This window comes from Orcinus orca, chromosome 2 (assembly GCF_937001465.1).
Source record: "Orcinus orca chromosome 2, mOrcOrc1.1, whole genome shotgun sequence".
In the NCBI taxonomy this organism is placed as follows: domain Eukaryota; kingdom Metazoa; phylum Chordata; class Mammalia; order Artiodactyla; family Delphinidae; genus Orcinus; species Orcinus orca.
The window spans coordinates 195586886-195612089 of NC_064560.1; positions in this window are offsets into that span (position 1 = coordinate 195586886).

The window sequence follows — 25204 nt, forward strand, 5'->3', positions numbered from 1 at the left end:
CTCCGTCATTTATCTCCAGGATTTCTGAAACAGGCTCTGGACTTGTCTTTCTGCCTCAGTCTTGCCTCCTGACAATCCATTTTCTACAATGAAGAGACAGTAATCTTCTTAAGACATAACATGATGTCATTTGCTAGCTTAAAACACATAAACGCCTTCTCATTGCTCCAATGATAATATCGAAAGTCCGTCACTTCCAGGGCCACTCGGATCCCACTACCTTCCCATCTTGCTCACCTCCAGTCAACCCCCTTACCTCTGTCACACAGTCTCCAGAAAGACTGAGCCTTCAATTACTGAAAACCCCTTGCCCTCTGTGGCCTCCAGGCTGTTATGATCATGGTTTTCTCTGCCTAGAATATTCCTCTCCTTCTCATTGCTGGCCTGGATGTGAATGTCACCTCATCCTCACGCACCAGTCAAGCTTGCCAGGCAGTGCAGGGACAGAGACATCTCTTCACGTCCCTTTGGCCCCATAGACACCTCGAGTGCCGTGGGGTGGCCTCCCTGGGCCCACTATAGCCCAGATGTTCCCCGAGATCCCCAGCGGGAGCTCCTGCTGCACCTCATTATCACCGTCCCTGTAAATAACAGCAGCACTGACACCAGTCTGCAAAACGAACACATGCATATTTGATCTGTATAAACAGTGCATATAATATGACATTTCCTTTCAAAACTCCCTCACCACTCGGAAATTCAAATGAGAATCTGCACTACCCTTGGACTGGAGACTAATGAGGGCGTCATAAATATTTGATTAAAACCAGGCCAAATTCTAGGGTTTTTGCCTCACAACATTTTGAAGCCACTGCTGAAAGATGTCTTGAATATCTTAAGTACTTTTGGGGGGCAGCAAAAAGTAGCATCCCTCTCGAGGAATCTTCCACCTGCTTCCACTCTTGCACAGGGTGCCGGCTGCTATTTCTCTTGAATATTGGCAGGCATTTGGATCTGTCTTGGCTTTAAAATCACCTTCCATTTCGGAGTGTCGGTCAGTGAGCTTGTGTTCATCACAAAGAAACAGTGACAAGAGAAAGGAATATTGGGCTACATTTCAGAAAACCTGCCCCTCAACCCGGCTGGCCAATGTTTGGCTCTGTCAACGTGGGGAGGGGTGTTGAACATCCCTTGGCCTCAATGTTTTCCTCTGTAGTTGATGAGAAAATAAGTGGTTGCCAAGATGAGAATAGATGTTGCGTACTAGAAATTGTTAAAGAAAACATGATAGATTGGGATTACTAGTTAACAAGCTAGGCTAAATATTTGGTCATCATTTTCCTTGTTGAGACTCTCCAAACAATACTATTTAGATGACAAAATAGGAGAACCCATTTGGAAAGCCATTCTAATATTCACAACTTTGGACCTATTGGTCATACTTTTCATGGGAATGAAATATTACACACTATGAAAAAAGTACTTATTTGGAAGAGTTTTTGTTTCTTCTCATTACCAAAAAATACTCTAAAATAATAAAGACCTTGAGAGCAATCTAAACAGCCAATAATAGGATCAAATAAATTATGATATATCCCAACAGATTATTGTATAGAAAAATAGTCATTACAAAAATGCCTCTAATAATAAAGTTATATGATTAATAAATGAACTTATTTACAAAACAGAAGTAGAGTCACAGATGTAGAAAACAAACTTATGGCTACCGGGGGTAAGGGGGAGGGAAGGATAAGTTGGGAGATTGGGATTGACATACACACACTACTATATATAAAATAGATAACTAATAAGAACCTACTGTATAGCAAAGGGACTCTACTCAATACTCTGTAATGACCTATATGGGGAAAGAATCTTAAAAAAGAGTGGATATACTCACTTTGCGGTGCACCCAAAATTAACACAATGTTGTAAGTCAACTATACTCCAATAAAAATTTTAAAAAATACAATGTTGAGTATGTAGAGTACAAAATCAAAAAATCAAATAGACAAGTCTATGTGAAATAAAAAATAAAATATTTTTTTAAAAAGTCAAACTCAAAAATCCAAAAGAAATCATTGAATATTGCCTAATCTCTGAATAAGGAAGAGAGTTCTAAGATTAAAAACATAGGATAAGTTATTAAAACTGTTTAAAATTAATTTTACTATATAAAAATTTCAAAATTCTAAAGTAAATATACCATAAATAAAGTTTAAGAAAAATAACATTATAACAAAAATGATGAAGATACCACTCTGTTTATTAAAAGAATCATGAAAATTCATAAGAATATAATCATTCCAACAGATAATAGGGTGAGAATATGGACAGATAATTTAAGCACACAAAAGAAAAAATCATTTTATTTTTAAATAATCAAACCTACAAGTAAATAAACAAGTTGAATTTACTATAATTTTTGTCACATGATCAAGAGCTTTTTTTAATACACTAGTCAATGTTGGGGGAGGGAATTTATGCAGTGAGGGCATTCTGCTGCATTCTGATACATTGTTGGAAGAAATGTAAAGAAAAATTTATAAATAGCAATTTTAAAATATAAATCAAAGGCCTTAAAAATGTTCAAATCTTTTACCCAATAATTTCATTTCTAGAAGTCTGCCCCCAAAGAAACAACCACATAAGCAGATAAAACTTTATACCCCTAAGACTATCAGAGAATTATTTAAAGTACAAAAATTAAAACTATGTAAGTTGTTATAAGAATAATTAAACATCAGAAGGAGAATATCAATTTTAAAAGTACATAGTAGATGTGATACATACTCTTCTATCCATACTAAGACAAAAACAAAACAAAGAGAATAAAAAATTTAAGAAAATTATTTCTTTCACAAAATCAGGAGATATATTCTGAAGTGAAAACTGATCTAACATTAAGTGAATATGTTGAAAAAGGATACCCAGTATGGCAAAGTCAGGACACCATAGATTCTTCAAAAAATAGGCAGATGATGGTGTAGCAGAGAGTCTCCATGGACAACAGACCAACACACAAACTTTCTCCCCACCACAAGTTGCCTCCTAACCACCCTTTCCTGGCCTCTCTCTTTCACATAGTCCAGCAGCATAGAGCTCATTGGAAGGGACTCCCCCATTTACAGATGAGGGAAGACTAGGAACTAACAAAGGACCATCAACAAAATTCTAGTTTGAGAGTGTCAGAAACACAGCAAAGCAAAAGGAGATGATAAACATACCTCAGAAAAATTTTGGTATTCAGTAAATCAACAGCATGCCCTAACATTGTCTCATTGAAAGGAATAATAACCTCTGCAAAACAAAAGATCAAAGCAGAAATCTAAGAACCCAATTTTTAAAAAAGACAACCAAATGAAATAAAAATAAATTGGCAAAGAGCAAGAAAAATAGAAGAGAAAAAAATAAAATTATCTAATAAGTAAAGGTCATTTTAGAAGCAGTAAATAGGAAATAGACTCTGCCACAGTAATGATCAGGGACATGGCAGACAGACTTGAGAAACTTGAACAGATTAAAATAGAAAAAAATAACAAAAAGTTTACAATTATAGAAGAGAAATGATGACTGTGAAAGATGACAAAGAAGATCCAATGTATGCAAAATTGGAGACTGGAATTAATGAACAAAACAGATAGAACATACAAATTGTTCAAAGATGTAAGATAAGAAAAATATTTTTGAGATAAACACTTTACTTATTGAAATGACCAACAGTTCCCAGATAAGTCGAGGCAGTTCTGTATGCAAAGAGGTACATTTTATTAGTTATTAAACCTCAAAAATAAAGAAGAAATCCTATAGCCAGGGAAAATAAGTCAACTCATCTACAAGAGGAAAAAATCAACCTGCCTTTAGACTTCTCCCTGAGACACTCAGTGCTACAATATAATGGAAGAATGTCTTCAGAGTCCTCAGGGAAAAGGTGAGAAAATAATTTTATACCCAGCTAAAATGTCCTTTTAGAATAAGGAACAAATAGTTATTTTCAGGCATTCACAACTCAAGAAGGGGAGTTTCCATGATCTCTTCTTAAAGGAAGTATTAAAAGTTCCTCTGTTGCCATTTCAGGAATAAAGGAAGAAGATACTGTAAAAAAGTTAGTGATAGTTATTATATTTAATTTAAATGAACTAATTTAAACAAATATTACACAGCTGTGGGAAAATATTGCTATCAGATAAAATGTATATTTTATCAGCTACCACACCAAACCTATAAAAAATCAGAAGAGGAAAAAAGGGAAAGTTATGATATGAATGCCAGTCTCTTTGTCTCATGTAATGAAAGCTGGAAGATCAATATCTGTAATATTTAAAGCTGATAAATAAAGAAAAATATTTAAGTATATTATTTAAAGGTGTGAAGTATTCACTTGAATAAATAAAAATAATAATGTAACTAACCAAAATCAGGTGGTATGGAGAGGCTGGAGAGAGAATAAGTGGGAAGAAATCAAGAACCTTACAATGCATGCATTTCAATAAATACTGTCTGAAGAAGTAAAGATTACCTATATTTTATAAATTTAGTAATAAACATAACTACTAGAAGAAGTGAAAGTAAACCCACAATAGGCCTTCCAAAGTGCTAGAAGAAAACAGAACCATATACATATGCATGCAAACACACACACTTCAAAGTACATACAAACCTTAAAATGTCATACAAGGATAAATTCAAGGCACAGAGTTTTAAAGGAGATCTGTATGACCATTTTTAAAGAGTAAACAAGCTACCATGGAGATATGGCAGTCCTGAATATTTATACAACAATGCAAGTTGTAGTAAATGTAAGAAGAAACAGAAAAAAAAACCACGAAATAATGTTAAGATATTTAATGCACCTCTCTCAGCCCACGAAAATAATAATTTAAATGAGATAAAGTAAAATAAAATGTGAATCTACAATCATATCAAAATAAAAAGGTTTTAGAAATATAAAAAATAAAATCAAGACATAGACAACCTAAATAGTATAAGACAGAACTAATTTAGGGATATTTAATATATTACATACAATTACATAATATATAGAATTGATTTTTATGCTTATGTAACATTCTGGGTTTGAAGTTGCCACAACAGAAGTTGTCTCTGGCTGATTAAGCACAGAAATAGAATTCATCAAAGATAATTAGCAATTCACAGAAATATGACCACGTCTGGGGAGCCACGCTAATGGACACACCCACAGGAAGAGTCCCCAGATCATGATTATAAAGTGACCTGATGAGGGCATTTTCTTCACTGCCAGGTCAAAGCCCCTTCTGTCCCAAAAACTCAACCCTGCTCTACCTGTTGGTATTAAATCCCTCAAATTGCTAAATTCTGTTTCTCTGCTTCTATACATTTCTCAAGATGCTCACTTCCCAACAGAAGTGTCACTGAGATGAATGGGCTTAGTGGAGTTTGAGCCAGATGCAGGAGTTTTAACGGCAAAAGCAGCCGGGGGAGTAATTTTATGAGTCCCACCATGGGAGCCTTTGAGCAAGCCTTGGGCTTAATCTACCCCAAACACAACAAAGGTGTCCTATAAAGTCTTGGCAGCCTCAACACCTGGCAGACACCTGCCCCAGGTCACTCCAAAGCTGATCTGCAGGAGGAGGCATTGTGTCTTCTTTTCAAAGTCCGGTGGAATATTTACCAAAAAAAGTGAATAATAGATAGGCCGCAAACAAAACCTTACCAAATGTTCTCAAATAGCTATAGCTCAGATATTTTCTAAACACAAAGTAATAAAAATAAAAATGTCAGGGTGGTAAGGATTGTACCCCACCTGGAAATTAATAAAATAAGACATGCACGCACACAAACTCCCTCTTAAAAGGAATTCTTCTTAATGGTAGAACATCTTCCTAACATAAAATTACAAGTATATGAACACTAAGCATCTAACCGATATTGTTAAAGCCACATTTCAAAACAAAATGTTTAAATTTTTTTTTTAATTTTATGTTACTAGGAAAAATGAATGAAAATATAAGAAGCATTTAACTAAAGAAGTAAGAAAAAGATCAATGCAAGAAATGTGAGATAAGCAGAAGCAGTCAAAAGGAGTACAAATGATAAAAAAAGAAAATAGTGAATTTGAAAACAAATTGGTAGAAAGAATAAATTCAAGAACTTAACAACAACGAATATTTTTTTTTAAAGCTTAGATGCGCTAGTCAAGCAAATAAATCTTTGAAAGTACAAATACCTAAATAAAAATATGAGTATCAAATACAATAAAATAAACAGAAAAAAATGGAAAATAAAAGAAAGTAAGAGAATAATGTGCTCACTGCTGGGCAAATAAACTTAAAATTCTTGATGAAATTTAAAATTTTCCTGAGAAATCATAAATGAACACACTGATCCCAGATGGATAGATTATTTGAATGAAATTGGTGTCATAGAAGAAATTGAAGATAAAGCCATTCTTCCAAAAAGCCCTGGGCTGAGATGGTTCCATGGGTGAACTCCTTCAAATCTTTGACGAATGGATTATTTCTGTGTCCTTTCATTCCTGGGCAGCATAGGGAAAGAAGGGAGCCTTCTAAATTCTTTTGTGAAGCCATCCTAATGTTGATTTTTAAACCTGACAGAGAGCATAAAATAAAACTACAGACCAATCTTGCATATGAATATTGATGAAAAATCCTGAATAAAATATTAGCAAATAGAATCCGGCAGCACATTAAACCGGTTTGAAGATGGCAATCTAAGCACAAACTGAGCCTCCCTCTTCCTGTACCCAATCCATAGAAATGATAGTAAAGCTATTTTTAAAACAAACAAATAAATGCACACACTCAAAAATAGAATGGAAGTACTCTCAGAATGTCTGAGCAGTAAGAAATCCCTGAGAGAAAGCAAAAGGAGAAAAATGCATCTGAAACATGGTGGCTTGAACATGTTCCTTCCTGAAACACCACTCACTCAGATGACAGTGAAGTAATATTTTTAAAGGTATAAGCCCACAGGAACAAGGGAGACACGTATTAGTTTTATTGCTGTACAGCTAAGCCTCCAAGTCTCATGACTCAACACAAAAGAAGTTTATTTCTCAATCGTGAAAAATGCTGCCCATGATAGTGTGATAGTGGGAGACTCCACTCCCAGACCTTCAGGGACCAAGTCACAGCCATCTTCAACCCAGTGGCTCCTCAGGTGGCCCCAGGCATTGACATCCAGTGGGCAGTGAGGGAAGACAGAAGGGAGAATCACAATGAGAAGTTTTATGAGCCACCCATGGCAGTGGTGTGTATCTCCTCTGTTCACATTCTACTGACCATTACTCACCCTGAGGCTCCAGTTACCTACAAGGAAGGCTAGAAACATACATGCCCAGGCAGGAAGTGTGGTGAATACCTGCTGAGTCCCAGCATACTCCACCTTTCCAGTTAGCAAACACCTATTTCACTTTCTTTGCATAAAATAAAGTATACTCAACCATACATACTCCTAGGACAGCAGCTCCCAATCCAGTAAACTCAATGTAGCCACTGCATTCAGCCCAGAGTCCAGGATGTATGTTTCAGGCTTAGTTTCCCCTATTACCAAGTTCAGATGTGGGAAACTACAGAAAGCCAAGCCCCAGATATGTGGGGAGGTCATCTTCAAACAATGACTCAGAGAAGGATAAGAGCAACGATTAAAAATCCCCATTCAAGGGACTTCCCTGGTGGTCCAGTGGTTAAGACACCATGTTTCCACTGCAGGGGGCATGGGTTTGATCCCTGGTCAGGGAACTAAGATCCCACATAACACGAGGCAAGGCCAAAAAATAGGAAAAAAAAATCCCCACTCTAGAAGAGTTTACTGATGAAAATTTCAAGCCACATGAGGAAAGCTGACATCATACAAGTTACATAAATACAACTATGGGAAGGTGGATTTTTTTCTAAGGAAATGGAAATAATTATGCACTTGGGAAAAGACTAAATATAACAGTAAAGTTCTCAAAGTGATATAAGAATGAATTGTAAGTATAGAGCAAGATAGGAGACTAGTTAAAAAAAAACATTGGCAAGTATCGGGTACTAACAGATATATATTAAACTAATAGATATTAAACAAGAAACCATATCATTGTAAAATACAGAATGGTGACTGAAAATCTCAATATTGAATCTGTACATGGGGCACACTCACAGACTGAACTTTTTAAATAGAATATAAGACTGGGGAATTTAACCAGGATGTAGTACAGAGAGATAAAAAGATAGAAAATGTTAATGGGAAATTAAAATACTTGGAAGAATTCTAGAGATGTTCCAACCTATGTCCAGTAGGAGTTCAGAAGAAGAGAAAACATGATGGGGAGAAATATTTAAAGAGATGATAGCTAAGAATTTTTCAAACATAAAGAAATATGTGAGTCCCAAGATAGTGCATACTGAGTGCAGAGCAATATAAATAAAAGTCTACATTTGAATACTTTGTAGAGAAATAGCAGAATATCATGAATAAAAAGATCTTAAAGGCAAACAGAGAGAAAAGAGAGATGACCTTCAAATAATTGCATTCTCAGCAGAAACAATGGAAGGTAGCAAGCTGAGGTAACTTGTTAATCACTGGTATTTCCTAAAAGAAGACTGGTTACACTGTGGCATCTTGGTGCATTGAATGCCACAGGGCTATTTAAAGAGTTAAATCAATCTGAATGTCCCATCAGAATGATCTCCAATACTGAATGGGAAGATAGCAAAGTAATAGAAAATAGGTCTATAGTGTACCCAAATGTGTATAAACAAGCAAACAAAAAAGAGACGCAAGAGGGAAGAGATATGGGGACATATGTATACGTATAACTGATTCACTTTGCTATAAAACAGAAACTAACACACCATTGTAAAGCAATTATACTCCAATAAAGATGTTAAAAAAAAAAGAGCAAGAGATATATGAAAGATACAGGAGAAACACTTGACTGTGCAGAGGTTTCTGGAAATTTACAGAACAACTTGTAATGAAGGTTGCCCCTGGATAGGTGGACAGGCTGGAGTCTAAAGAAAGAGAGATTTCTTTTTCACTATACACTCTATACACTGTCTGAACATTTAAAATGTGTTTATACAATGCTTTCTCAAAAATAATTTTAAAACTTTCCCAAATTGCATTGCAGACATCAGTGAAATAGAATGACATCATAATATTGAGGGATTATGGGTGTTATTTTGTTCCCCTTGCACTTTGCATTCTAAATTTTCTGCAAAGATTAGATAATGATTTTATAATCAGGGAAAATAAACTAAAATAGAAATAACTTTAATGTAAGTGGAAGTGCAATTTTTAGATAAGTGTCCTTTCATGTAAATAAAGGAAACTAAGAACTTCTGCCTCGGGAGGCATAAAATCGTGGTACCTCTCAACTCCAGTGGGGGTCACATGGAGAATTGCTTGTGAAATAATAATGAGAGGAAAGGAAGAGAAGCATGTCAAATGAAGAATATATTGTTTTTTTAAGAAGTATTTAGTCACCATTATCCCTCTGGACAAGAAGTGGTTGTTTTTTCTCTTTTATAAATACATAGAGACCCTTGCAGAGAAGCTCATATTTTTTACAGTGAACGTCTCAGAAAAGCTTCTTGGCCATAGATGCTAAAAGGAGAAATGGTCAGATGTCTAAATAGCATCTCACATGAAGTAAATCCTCAAAAGCTATTTCTTACCTATTTTTCATCTCCCAGTTTCTCTAGACCTCTAGCTTTTCCCCTTCATGCTGCCCTTTCTAGTCTTCCCATATCAATGAACAGAACTAGGTGCTCCAACAAAAATCATCCATTTCTCTCTTTCCCTCACTACTCCCATGGAATCCGTAAGCAAGTTCAGTTGATTATATCCCAGGTATATCTGGAATAAGTTCATCACTTTCCACCTTCATGGCTACCACCCCGATTTGTGCCACTCCTCCCTCAGCTCCCGCCTCAACAATCCACATCGTGGGTTAGCATTCCCTGCCTGGAAACCTTCCCAGTAATATTTCATGGCAGCCCCCTCATCAATGATTTCTCAGCATCAATCCTTGCTTCACCAACTACTCAGCTTCTATCCCATTCCCTTTCTTTAAGGTTTTCTCTGTAACACTTAACTTTTCTTGAGTGATTGATTGATGGTTGATTAATTGTCTGTCATTCCCATTAGAATTTAAGCACAATAAGAGTGGGGTCCTTAGCTGTCTTGTTCACCAATAACTTCCCAAAGACAAGACCGGGCTGGCACATGGTAGGTCTTCAGTAAATTCTTGATGGATAAATGAACAATGTTCTATGTATATTCTCTGCCAGACTATGAGCATCTGGAAGATAGAATCAGCGTCATGCATGTTTGCATCCCTGTCATCTGGTACATACAATAGCGCATCTATAAAGCATGTTGGGTTAATGAGAACTGGGGCACACACTTCCTGAGATTTTACTCCATACAGAGGTAGAACCAATACACAGCCCACCCCCAACCCCTCCCTCTGTAAATAACTACCCTAATTATAGAAGGTATTTACAAAGGGTTATGTGTCAGGTACTGTCTTACATGCTTTACACACATTAGCTCACTTAATTTATTTTTTTATTTCTTTATATTGCCGAGGTAAACATACTTGACATGAGATCCATCCTTAACAGATTTTTAAGTGTAGCCTGCAGTACTGTTATCTACAGGCACACTGTTGTACAGCAGACCACGTAATTATTTGAACAACCCCACACATAGAGCGGGAGCTAACACCATGCCCCCTTTAGAGAGGAGAATGCTAAGACACAGACAGGAAGAGGGCTAGAGCAGAAATTGAATTCAGACTCCTCATTCCCAGGGCTGCCGGGAGCCCATCCACTTTGCCAACCTGACCCAACCACCACCTTTCTGCCTACATTCTGTTTACCTTACAACTACCTTATCCAACGCCTCTAGCCCTAGGTGACACTCAGATTTAAATCAATTACAACTACATAGATAGGACATTCCCGTTCCTCAGTGACACTAGCCAAGTTTACCTCTCAATAGCCACATGCAACTAGGTGCTCCTTTATGAGCACAAAGAATCTCTCTTTTGTCACAGAATGTTCACAGACAGCACTGCCTTGGAACATAGATCCTTCAAGGGCAAAGATCACATCTCTACATTTATCATAATTTTTTGGTGGAGTGAAAGGGTCAGCTCCAATAATTCCCATAGCAGAAACCCATGATAAATACTTAACATCCATTCCTGAGGTGCGTCTTTACCTCCTGGTGGCAAACTGGAATACCTTGAGACGAATAAGTAAGCATTCATCTAAATCGCACCCCCCATTGCTGGCTAACGGGGGGGGGAGGTTTAAGTTCTTCTGTTCTCAGTGTTGCTCACCGCACACTACACAAGAGTCAGCTTCCTTTATCTGCCGATTCTCCTCCTAAGTGGGGATGTGTATTGTGTTCTTTGTTCATTTGGATTTTTCCTCAACAAATATATTTGACTCTTTAGCAGTTCTGAACTTCCAAAACCCTGGAGAGAAAGCTTGAACTCAGGATCTATGAAAGGTGTCTGCCACACTCAAAGCAAAGTCTTCCAAGACTGTGATTCTATTTTCTTACTTTTTTTTTTTCAGTAGCTGTTTTCAAATTCCATAACATTCTAACAGGTTTTCAGAAGCATGTTAATCAAGACCTTCTGCTTCATTGGCAAGAACCAGAGACATCTGCAACAGTTCAGTACAAGAAGCATACATTAAGGTCCTACTATGTGCCCGCCTTGTGTTAGGCATTGGGAATTTGGAAAGTTCCTACTATGTCTCTGGTCTGATGCTAGGAACTGGGTGTTTGGAGGTGGTCCCTGGACATCCAGGGGCAGCTGCTTTGCACACTTCTATATACCACTGCCTAGCACAATGTCTGGCGTATAGTAGGTACTATAAATACTGATTGAAGAAATGAATGGATGTTTATATATCCCAATTTTCCATAAGTTGGGAAGTCCCTGGATGTCCTGTCTTTGCAGAAATTGTAGTGGGAAAGACAATCCATAAACAAATAATATACAAATATATAATATGACACATGCTGCTAAATAATAGTAAGAATATTAGGCAGAGAGTAGCGGTTGAAAGCGGGATTTTAGACAGAGAGACAGAAGAGGCTCTCTGATTAGGTGATGTGAATAGAGAGAGAGAGGGATCCATGAGGGCAGAAGGTGTAAGGAGTCACAGCTTTGCCATGGGAGGGGCTCAGCATGCCTGGGGAGAGACTGGAGTGAGTGGCAGAGGTTGAAGGCAGAGATGCACCGGGGCAAAGGGAGAGAGGATCTCACTGGTATCGGAAGGACTTCTGATTTGATTCTGAAGGTTCTGAGCAGAGTTGTGACTTCACAGACTCATATTTTAGAGAATACTCTCTGTATGAAGAGCAGATGTAAGTGGGCAAGGATGGAAACAGGACACAGTTGGAGGAGAACCACAGTCATAACCGAAGGGAGAGGCAACGGGGCCTCGGGTTAGGGTGGTGGTAGCCACATGATCTGCTGGAGAGGAAGAGAAAGGAGGGGAGGAGGACCGCAGGGTCAGTTGGGATTGTGTGAGAGTCTGTGATGGGGACGTGCACAGGCCTTAGGGATGCACAGAGGAGGACACCTGCTCAGGATGACCAGAGATTCCTAGTTACATTTGAATTTCTGATAAACAATCAGTTTTTAGTATAGGTATGCCCCATGTGATATTTAGAACATACTTACATTAAAAAAGTATTCATCGTTCATCTGAAATTCAAATTGAAAAGGCTGTTCTGTGTTTTATCTGGCAATCAGACCAGAGGGCATGAGACCCAGGCCTGATGCTCACAGCTAAGCTAGGTATTGAAGAACAGTCAGGTCTTGGCCGTGTGAGTAAAAAGGGAAGGAGTCCCAGGGGAAGGGACCCACTCCCATCCCTTCTCTGAATTTCTGTGGGACTTCAGAGAGCAGGACTCAAACATCTGGCAGGTTGTATGTATGGAGTGGGGAGTGAGGCAGCACAAAGCCCACTTCCGGTGTCTCTAGAAGTCAGAAGTCTGACCAAGGAACAAAGTTCTAGGGAGGCGCCTTTTAACTTCGGTTTAGGAAGAGTTTTCTCCTAAAGCCTGGAGTGTATAAGTTTCATGTTCGTTGCTCAAGGGTGAGAGGCCAAGATGCCCATCACTGATTCCTTCTGGTCTAAATATCTGTCTTGTATAGCTTGAGCGAGAGCTTGAAGGGACAGGATTTAGAGATACATTAATTATCAAAACCACCCTCACTGAATGCACAAACATTCAGTGAGGGTCTACCATGTTTCAAGGGCTGCATTCAACGTTCTGTACAAGTTCATACCCAGGCCCACGCAGCTTCAGGCACTGCTGTCTTTTTCTACACCGTTTACTCCCATCCTCACCCCCTACCCCCCCACACACACAAAAATGGCCCCAACAAAGTGGGAAGGGAAGAGCTTGTTGAGCTGGGCAGATTGCTTAAGCAAACATGTAAAGGTAGAAATGCACGTTGTGATCCTGGGGACAATGAAAAAATCAGTCTGATTTGAAGGGATACAGGAGACAACTGAAGCTTTGTGTGAGCTTGAGTGCTGGCCACCCACCCGTCCACTCTGATGGGAAGTTTGGAAGACCCTGGAGATGGAAAGAAATAGACAGCACAACAGGAGGAAAGCCAGAGAAGCATGCCTCTTTCCAGAGCCTATTCACAGAAGTAGCCAAGGGTGAGAATGAGAAAACACCCTGCCTGTATGAGATTTTTATTAAGAAGCAAATTAAGACGGTAAGTAATGGCCTTTTTGAGTGCATATCCTCGGCAGGGAAACAGCCAATGATTTTGGAGAACTGTATTACTACTTTGTGTTTGCTTATCTTTTTCTCTCCTTACCTGATAATCATCTGTAGCTCTATCTGTCTTTTTAAGTACATGTGAGAAAATAGAAAAGGTTACAGAGGACAGTCAAAGAATTGCATATTATTACCTGGCTTTCCAGAGCTGATTGTGCAATTGTTTGTTTTTGATGAGATAACAATGAAGATAGAACTGTTCAAAGCAAATGGTGTTCAAATTTCATTCAGCCAGAACTCACTGCCCCACTCATGCATGGCTGCTCCCTCCCACCACTGAAGAGTCTCCCGGGCACCTCAGCGACTGCCAATGGAACAAAGGATAGAAGGTAAAACCCCTTCTCTTCGACCTCCATGCCCATTGGGACCAATAAAATTCCTATGTTATTGGAATGGTGCTAATTTCTGGATACCGGGTTCTTACATACAGTCTGCCAAACAAGCCCTTTTGCCCACCCTTCATATCTTGCCTATGTTAACTCTTCCCAGTTAAACACCGTCCTGCTTTTTCCAATCCACCTGCACTCTGTAAAAGTGCCTTTTTTCTCTGTGATACTTTCCCCCATCACCCCCAGCATATTTCATCACAGTGCCCTTTGTTCCAGGGGATGCAATACACTTCACACTTCAAGGAGGTGTTCCTGCTTCCTTTTTTTTTTTTTTTTTTTTTTTGCGGTATGCGGGCCTCTCACTGTTGTGGCCTCTCCCGTTGTGGAGCACAGGCTCCGGACGCGCAGGCTCAGTGGCCATGGCTCATGGGCCTAGCCGCTCCGCGGCATGTGGGGTCTTCCCGGACCAGGGCACGAACCCATGTCCCCTGCATCGGCAGGCGGACTCTCAACCATTTCTCCACCAGGGAAGCCCCTGTTTCTTTATTTACAGGTCTACCTTCCCATGGGTCCATGAGCTCCCCAGGGCAGGGATCATAGTATGTGCATTTCTGGAACACTGTGCCTGGCACAGAGCTACCTATCCTTGGATTTTTGTCCAATAAATGAATACATAACAAAATGTATGAATTTACCAGGAGTAGAAGGAGAATACTATTTTAGGAGTCTTCTACAGGCTGTGTGACAGACTGCATTTATTCCTATAATGCTACTGGATGCCTTTGCATTTCAAAAGAGAATCATGTTGATTTTTTATGAGTGAAATCACAGATGAGACACCCGTACCATCGATATAACGAAGGCAGCATCACTGCATGAGATCCGCCCTCTACATTGTCTTCGATCTCACCTGGAAGGTAAGACAAGCTCGTGTGAAAGACTCTGGGCTCTGGAGTCCAAACACTGAATTCAAACTCAAACTCTATCGCCACAATCTTATGCAACCTTGGGGAAGTAATCTTGCACTTCTCTCAGCCTCAGTTTCTGCAGCTGTAGAAAAAGGAAAACAAAATTATCAAACACATAAGAATGTTGTTAAGAGTAAGATGAGCCAATACAAGTAAGTCTTAGCACAGCTCCTGCTATAGCAGTATTAAAATAAAGTAAGTCCCCTGCATATGAATGAGTTCTGTCCCAAGGGCATGTCCATAAGTCCAATTTATTCATTAAGTCCAACAAAGATAGCCTAGGTACCAACTAACACAATCGGCTATATAGTACTGCACTGTAATAGTTTTATAATACTTTTCACACAAATAATACATAAAAAACAAACACAAAAAATAAAGAAAACATTTTAATCTTACAGTAGTACAGTACAACAGCTGGCATACAGGGGCTGGCATCGAGTGAACAGGCAAGAAGTGTTACTGACTGGAGGAGGGAGAGGAGGTGGGAGATGGTAGAGCTGAAGAATCATCAGCAATAGGAGATGGAGGGCAAGCTGCAATGTCACTCACGCCTGACGCTGATGGCACAGGTTCTGGTGCCTTGCTGGATTCAATTCTATCTACCCCCTTGAATTCAATTTTATCTACCCTCTTTAAAAAAGTGATCCAGTGATGTCTGGGTAGTAGCTCTTTTTTTCCCATCATAGGTGATATTGTAGCACTGGATTGCATTCTGAACGGCTGCTGCAACTTTCATGTATCATTCTATGTTTGGGTCCTGTGCCTCAAAAACTAACAGTGCCTCCTCAGATAAAGAAAATCCCCTTGCCATTTCCTGCATCATGAATCTCTTTGGTTCTTCAGTTACTTCTTCTTCCTCTTGTCCCTCTTCATCCTTTCTCTGGGCCTCCAATTCCAACAGCTCTTCACTAGTAAGGTCTTCGTGTTACACAGCAAGGAGTTCGATGAAGTCATCCTCTTGTAGATCTAGCTCCAGCTTCTTGCTGAGGGTCACTAAGTTGCTGAAGACCTCTTTGGACTCCTCACCCACCTTCTCAAATCCACAAAAATCATGAACAAACTTCACACAAATGTTCCTCCAAACCCCATTCATGGTGATGGCTGTAACCTCACTCTAAGCAAAGTCAATGTTTTTATGGCTTTGTAGATGTTATAGTCCTTCCAAAATTGTCATAAGGTTCTTCCTGATTCATCACTTGCCTTTAGTGCCTGACGAAAAGTGTGACATAAATAATATTTCTTGAAAGTTGCTATAACTCTCTAGTCCATAGGTTGGATGAGTGACGTAGTATTCAGTGGCAGATGCACTACTTTGACATTGGGATGAAAGTCATCCAAGAATGGGGGGTGGCCCAGAGCATTTTCGAGCAGCAAAAGAATGTTGAATGGGACGTCCTTCTCCAAGCAATATTTCTCTACCTCCAGGATAAAGTGGTGGAAAAACCAGTCCTGGAAAATGGCCTGTGTCACCCAGGCTTTGGGGTTACTCTTCTGCACAACAGGAAGAGAGCCATTGGCTATGTTTTCAAGGGTTCTTGGGTTCTCTGAATAATAAACTAAGAGAGGTTTCAGCTTCATATTGCTGGAAGCATTGCCACCAAACAACAGAGTTAGCGTATCCTTTGCTGCTTTATAGCCTGGCATCAACTTTTCCTCCTTACTGATGTAACTTCGGTCTCACATCCTCTTCCAGTACAGTCCTGTCTCATCCACATTAAAAACCCGCTCGGGTAAATACTCACCTTCATCAATAATTTCTCCAAGTGTTTCAGAAGATTCCCTGAATCGGGCAGCTACCTTATCTGCACTCGCTGCCTCGCCACTTACTTTTACATTGGGAAGGTTGGTTCTAGCCTTGAACCAATGAAACCAACCACGGCTGACATTAAAAGATGCACCCTCTGATTCTTTGCCATGTTTCTTCTTCAAGTATTCATAAAGGCTTTTAGCTTTCTCTCTTTTTTTTTCCCATATTTTTTTTAATTTTCTTGCATTTATTTTTTTATAAAGAAGGTTCTTATTAGTTATCTATTTTATACATATTAGTGTATACATGTCAATCCCAGTCTCCCAATTCATCTCACTACCACCACCTCCCCACCACTTTCCCTCTTTGGTATCCATATGTTTGTTCTCTACACCTGAGTCTCTATCTCTGCCTTGCAAACCGGTTTACCTGTACGATTTTTGTAGATTCCACATATATGCGTTAATATACGATACTTGTTTTTCTCTATTTGACTTATTTTACTCTGTATGACAGACTCTAGGTTCATCCTCCTCACTACAAATAATTCAGTTTGGTTTCTTTTTATGGCTGAATAATATTCCATTGTATATATGTGCCACATCTTCTTTATCTGTTCAAAGGACACTTAGGTTGCTTCCATGACCTGTTTATTGTAAATAATGCTGCAGTGAACATTGTGGTACATGACTGTTTTTGAATTATGGTTTTCTCAGGGTATATGCCCAGTAGTGGGATTGCTATGTCATATAGTAGTTCTATTTTTAGTTTTTTAAGGAACCTCCATACTGCCCTCCATAGTGGCTGTATCAATTTACATTCCCACCAACAGTGCAAGAGGGTTCCTTTTCTCTACACCCTCTCCAGCATTTGTTGTTTGTAGATTTCCTGATGATGCCCATTATAACCGGTGTGAGGTGATACCTCATTGTAGTTTTGATTTGCATTTCTCTAATAATTAGTGATGTTGAGCATCTTTTCATGTGCTTCTTGGTCATCTGTATGTCTTCTTTGGAGAAGAATGTCTACTTAGGTCTTCCACCCATTTTTGGATTGGGTTTTTTGCTTTTTTAATATTGAGCTGCATGAGCTGTTGATGTTTTGGAGAATAATCCTTTGTACGTTGATTCATTTGCACATATTTTCTCCCATTCTGAGGGTTATCTTTTCATCTTGTTTGTAGTTTCCTTTGCTGTGCAAACGCTTTTAAGTTTCATTAGGTCCTATTTGTTTATTTTTTATTTTATTTCCATACTCTAGGATATGGATCAAAAAAGATCTTGCTGTGATTTATGTCAAAGAGTGTTCTTCCTATATTTTCTTCTAAGAGTTTTATAGTGTCTGGTCTTACATTTAGGTCTTTAATTAATCCATTTTGAGTTTATTTTTGTGTATAGTGTTAGGGAGTGTTCTAATTTCATTCTTTTACATGTAGCTGTCCAGTTTTCCCAGCACCACTTATTGAAGGGACTGCCTTTTCTCCATTGTATATCCTTGCCTCCTTTGTCATAGGTTAGTTGAGCACAGGTATGTGGGTTTTTCTCTGAGCTTTCTATCCTGTTCCATTGATCTATATTTCTGTTTTTGTGCCAGTACCATATTGTCTTGATTATTTTAGCTTTGTAATATAGTCTGAAGTCAGGGAGTCTGATTCCTCCAGCTCCGTTTTTTTCACTCAAGACTGCTTTGGCTATTGGGGGTCTTTTGTATGTCCATACAAATTTTAAGATTTTTTTGCTCTAGTTCTGTAAATATGCCACTGGTAATTTCATAGGGATCACATTGTATCTGTAGATTGCTTTGGGTAGTATAGTCATTTTCACAATATTGATTCTTCCAATCCAAGAACATGGTATATCTCTCCACCTGTTTGTATCATCTTTGGTTTCTTTCATCACTGTCTTATAGTTTTTTGAGTACAGGTATTTTACCTCCTTAGGTAGTTTTCTTCCCAAGTATTTTGTTCTCTTTGTTGCAATGGTGAATGGGATTGTTTCCTTAATTTCTCTTTCTGATCTTTCATTGTTAGTGTTTAAAAATGCAAGAGATTTCTGTTCATTAATTTGTATCCTGCAACTTTACCAAATTCATTGATTAGCTCTAGTAGTTTTCTGGTGGCATCTTTAGGATCCTTTATGTATAGTATCATGTCATCTGCAAAAAGCGACAGTTTTACTTCTTCTTTTCCAATCTGTATTCTTTTTATTTCTTTTTCTTCTCTGATTGCCATGGCTAATACTTCCAAATCTATGTTGAATAATAGTGGTGAGAGTGGACATCCTTGTCTTGTTCCTGATCTTAGAGGAAATGCTTTCAGTTTTTCATCACTGAGAATGATGTTTGCTGTGGGTTTGTCATATATGGCCTTTATTATGTTGAGGTAGGTTCCCTCTATGCCCACTTTCTGGAGAGTTTTTATCATAAATTGGTGTTGAATTTTGTCAAAAGCTTTTTCTGCATCTATTGAGATGATCATATGGTTTTTCTTCTTCAATTTGCTAATATGGTGTATCACATTGATTGTTTTGTGTATATTGAAGAATCCTTGCATCCCTGGAATAAACCCCACTTGATCATGGTGTATGATCCTTTTAATATGGTGTTGGATTCTCTTTGCTAGTATTTTGTTGAGAATTTTTGCATCTATATTCATCAGTGATATTGGTCTGTAATTTTCTTTTTTTGTAGTATCTTTGTCTGGTTTTGGTATCAGGGTGATGGTGGCCTCATAGAATGAGTTTGGGAGTGTTCCTTCCTCTGTAATTTTTTGGAAGAGTTTGAGAAGGATGAGTGTTAGCTCTTCTCTAAATGTTTGATAGAATTCACCTGTGAAGCTATCTGGTCCTGGACTTTTGTTTGTTGGAAGATTTTTAATCACAGTTTCAATTTCATTACTTATGATTGGTCAGTTCATGTTTTCTATTTCTTCCTGGTTCAGTCTTGGAAGGTTATACCTTTCTAAGAATTTGTCCATTTCTTCCCGGTTGTCCGTTTTATTGGCATAGAGTTGCTTGTAGTAGTCTCTTAGGTGCTTTGTATTTCTGCAGTGTCTGTTGTAATTTCTTTTTCATTTCTAATTTTAATGATTTGAGTCCTCTCCCTCTTTTTCTTGATGAGTCTGGCTAATGGTTTATCAATTTTGTTTATCTTCTCAAAGAACCAGCTTTTAGTTTATTGGTCTATTGTTTATTGATTTATTGATCTATTGTTTTCTTTGTTTCTATTTCATTTATTTCTGCTCTGATCTTTATGATTTCTTTCCTTCTACTAAGTTTGGGTTTTGTTTGTTCTTCTTTTCTAGTTCTTTTAGGTGTAAGGTTAGATTGTTTATTTGAGATTTTTCTTGTTTCTTGAGGTCGGATTGTATTGCTATAAACTTCCCTCTTAGAACTGCTTTTGCTGCATCCCATAGGTTTTGGATCATCGTGTTTTCACTGTCATTTGTCTCTAGGTATTTTCTGATTTCCCTTTGATTTCTTCAGTGATCTCGTGGTTATTTAGTAACGTATTGTTTAGCCTCCATGTGTTTGTGTTTTTTACATTTTTTCCCTGTAATTGATTTCTAATGTCATAGTGTTGTGGTGGGAAAAGATGCTTGATATGATTTCAGTTTTCTTAAATTTACCAAGGCTTGATTTGTGACCCAAGATGTGACCTATCCTGGAGAATGTTCCATGTGCACTTGAGAAGTGTAATCTGCTCTTTTTGGATAGAATGTCTTATAAATATCAATTAAATCTACATGGTCTATTGTGTTAGTTTAAGCTTGTGTTTCCTTATTAATTTTCTGTCTGGATGATCTGTCCATTGGTGTAAGTGAGGTGTTAATGTCACACACTATTTTTGTATTACTGTTGATTTCCTGTTTTATAGCTGTTAACAGCTGCCTTATGCATTGAGGTGCTCCTATGTTGGGTGCATATATATTTATAATTGTTATATCTTCTTCTTGGATTGATCCCTTGATCATTATATACTGTCCTTCCTTGTCTCTTATAACATTTTTTATTATAAAGTCTATTTTATCTGATATAAGTACTGCTACTCCAGCTTTCTTTTGATTTCCATTTGCATGGAATATCTTTTTCCCTTCCCTCACTTTCAGTTAGTATGTGTCCCTAAGTCTGAAGTAGGTCTCTTGCAGACAGTATATATATATATGGGTCTTGCTTTTGTATCCATTCAGTAAGCCTGTATCTTGTGGTTGGAGCATTTAATCCATTCACGTTTAAGGTAAATATCGATATGTAAGTTCCTATGATCATTTTCTTAATTGTTATGGGTTTGTTTTTGTAGGTCCTTTTCTTCTCTTGTGTTTCCCACTTAGAGAAGTTCCTTTAAGATTTGTTGTAGAGCTGGTTCAGTGGTGCTGAATTCTCTTAGCTTTTGCTTGTCTGTAAAGCTTTTGATTTCTCCAACTAATCTGAATGAAATCCTTGCCAGGTAGAGTAATCTTGGTTGTTGGTTCTTCCTTTTCATCACTTTAAATATATCATGCCACTCCCTTCTGGCTTGTAGAGTTTCTGCCGAGAAATCAGCTGTTAACCTTATGGGAGTTCCCTTGTATGTTATCTGTTGTTTTTCCCTTGTTGATTTCAATATTTTTTCTTTGTCTTTAATTTTTGTCAGTTTGATTACTATGTGTCTCGGTGTGTTTCTCCTTGGGTTTTATCCTGCCTGGGACTGTCTGCACTTCCTGGCCTTGGGTGGCTATTTCCTTTCCCATGTTAGGGAAGTTTTTGACTCTAATCTCTTCAAATATTTTCTTGGGTCCTTTCTCTCTCTCTTCTCCTTCTGGGACCCCTATAACGTGAATGTTGTTGAGCTTAACATTGTTCCAGAGGTCTCTTAGGCTGTCTTCTTTTCATTTTTTTTTTCTTTATTCTATTCTGTGGCAGTGAATTCCACAATTCTGTCTTCCAGGTCACTTATCCGTTCTTCTATCTCAGTTATTCTGCTACTGATTCCTTCTAGTGTATTTTTCTTTTCAGTTATTGTATTGTTCATCTCTGTTTGTTTGTTCTTTAATTCTTCTAGGTCTTTGTTAAACATTTCTTGCATCTTCTTGATCTTTGCCTCCATTCTTTTTCCGAGGTCCTGGATCATTTTCACTATCATTATCCTGAATTCTTTTTCAGGAAGGTTGCCTATCTCCACTTCATTTAGTTGTTTTTCTGGGATTTTATCTTGTTCCTTCATCTGGTACATAGTCCTCTGCCTTTTCATTTTCCCTATCTTTCTGTGAATGTGGTTTTCATTCCACAGGCTGCAGAATTGTAGTTCTTCTTGCTTCTCTAGGTTTCTTTTGAATCAGCATTAAGGTGAGCAGGACTTGACACTGGTGTTTATCCTGCATCCACACACTGAGAAGTTTCTTCACCTCCTCCATCACTTTTCCACACTTCTTTCATATTTTTTCAACATCATCATCATAACAGACTTCACGTTCCATGATCTTGTCCTTGTTCTTTAGAATCGTGCCAATAGTTGAATGATTCACATTATGAGAATTAGTGACATCTATCAAATTTTTGCCTTGCTCCACTTTTTCAATTATTTTCACTTTTGTTTCCACTGTTATAGCTTGGCACTTCTAAGCAGTACCAGATATATCACCGCTGCTTTTACATTTGCTTCCAGACATCCTGCTCTTGAAATAAAGATATTGCACTAATGGACTCTATACAGTACAGTACACAAAAGTGCAACCATGTGTAGAGGATGCACACACATGACAATGAATGCCAGACACGTGAACTAACTTACATCATTGGACATGTGAATGCATGTTCACATCTTTGAAAATTTGCAGCTTGAAGGTTCATATGTAGGGGACTTACTGTACTAGGTATTATTACTTGTACCATCCTTTATTTTCAGTCATGCATTCAGCTATTTATTACTTCATCCATTCAGCAGAGATGTCAGTAGGTCAAGCCTCATAGTACACAGTTGTCACCACATGCATTGTTTTCATGAACCCTTGGAAAGTTCTTAGGCTCAGTCCAGTACCTCTTGCCCTAATCTATCCTGCACTACACTGCCCAAACCAACCTTTCTATCTTCTAGGGTCCAATCTCATGACACATCTTCCATGGATGGCTCCACCCTTCCCAGATCTGATGATTTACCCACTGACTGGCTTTGGCTTTCTGTATGCAATCTTGGTTACAAGATTGTTTCATCTGCTTCCTCTGACTGCTTGAATGCAGCCAAATATTATGTCTGCACTAGTCCAGGCCCTGAGATCTCACACCAGCAGAAGAATTTAGATTGGATGGCTTATGCAATTCCTTTCAGATAAATGAGGCAGTGCTGAGACGGAGAATTTCACAGCTTCTGAGTTCTCTGTAAGTAAAATTGAATATAGATAATCTTTTGGAAGGGATCTGCCATAGTTTATTTATAGCTGGGTTAATGGGAGTTGGGGGAGGTGGAGTGTGGTGTGTAGCAGATGCCGGCTAGACACTCACTGTTCCAGTTACTCACTGCTGTGTAACAACTCCAAAACTTAGTGGATTAAAACAACAATGTATTGTTTTTACTGCTCATGATTTTGTGAGTTAAGAATTTGGAAGATATATATATATAATATATACAATATAATATTATTATAAAATATCTTTAAGTCTACTAAAGTCCTACCTCCAAAAGCTATAATTAGATTAGAGAGGAGAAAAATCTTAACTCAGGTTATATTAAGGAACATGAAGAAATGGATTCCGTGCAGCGATGCACATCATCAGTTAACATGTATGTCGATAACCAAATTGGTACATCAGATTATGTAGCATTGTTCCAGAAACCAGCCCTGCATTATTCAAGAAATCCAGAAAGAATAGGGAATGGAATTATGCTGATTTTTAAATATAATTTCCCAGTAGTTTAAGAAGAATAAGTTTTTCATTTAAAAAGCCAGCGGGATCAGCAGGCAACTAAGTTCTGTTTTAGTTGGAAATCAGTGGGTGGGAATATAAAGTCACATTTTTTTTCCTAAATGGAACTAGAGAAGCAGCAGATCTAACAAGCTGTAATCAGCCAAATTTCTTTTTTTATAAATACATGAGTAAAAACTTGGGGTTTTTCCTTTTTACATGACATCTTTTAATCCAACATAGCAATAGCAAATCACCTTTGCAAATCTCAATTCCTTTTTCCTGCACAAAAATCTTTCTTTGGAGGAAGTCAAAAGAAGCTTATCTGAAATCCCACAAATCTATGGGAAATTGGGGATTTAAGAGGCCAAAATAGTCCAGGGCCATGTGCATATGAAAGTAAAGGAGTATAATTATCTTACAGGAACTCACCTGTCCCTACTCCAAAGTAAGGCAGCCCAGGGGCACCAGTTCCCTGTAACAAAATTGGGGAAACCTGTTAGGCCAGGGATGGGTGAGAGGGGTCAGTTGTCTTAAATAGCTGAGAGAGGATTGAGCCGGGGGTGAGACACAACCAGGGATCTGATAAAGACATCTAAGGCTCAGGGCCAGAGAAGGAGGGTCATCCAGTGGCTGCAAATGAAGACTGAAATGGGTCATATTAGCTTATGCCCCTCACCAGCCACTGTCCTTGGACCAGTTTCTTCATCTACACAGTAGGATTTATGATGCCTACATATCATCTTTGACAATCAAGTGACAAAAATGCACATGAAGTGTTTAGTTCAATTCCTGGCATGTAGGTATGACCCATAAAGGGTCCAAGAGGCAATGGCAGGTCTAAAATTGGTCATTGAACAAACAGGTAAAGATCCAGCTAAGTGTCCAGGCAGACCAGAAAGGGAAAAGCAAACTGGGCACATCTCTGGGGCATTCCTAACACACTGCTGTTAGGTAAGGGTGACTGGGCACTGATTGAGGGCAGTTGCTGTCACACCCAACATAACGATGGCATCAAACACTAATGTACCTTCCTGTATGTCACAGATCTCTTCCTCGATAGCTTGTGTGTGGGTGCATTTTTGTGTGTATGTGTGTTTGTCTGTGTATGGCAGGGGAACTATTTAACAAATCTTATCCTACTTACACTAACGTGGTTTGCAACAGAAATGCTGAAGTGAATCCCTTTAAAGGAGGATATTCTGACCAAGCAATTACTCAGAGCATACTTTTTCTGTGGTGCACCTTTGATTGGTGCATTCATTTTTACCACATGTCAAGTCAGTACCAAGAGTGTGATACTCGTGTCGGAATATCAGGGTGAAAATTCTGGCTCTTCAACTTACTTAGGCAAGTGGCTTAACCATCCTCTCCGCCTCAGTTTCCTTATTTTCAAATGGGTATGATGTCAACTCATTTAATTAAGATTAAATGAGATCATGCATTTGGAGTGCCCAAGATAATGCTTGACACATAGCTGAAGTGCACAATAAATGTTAACTACTTTATTCTAGTCCATCTCATGTC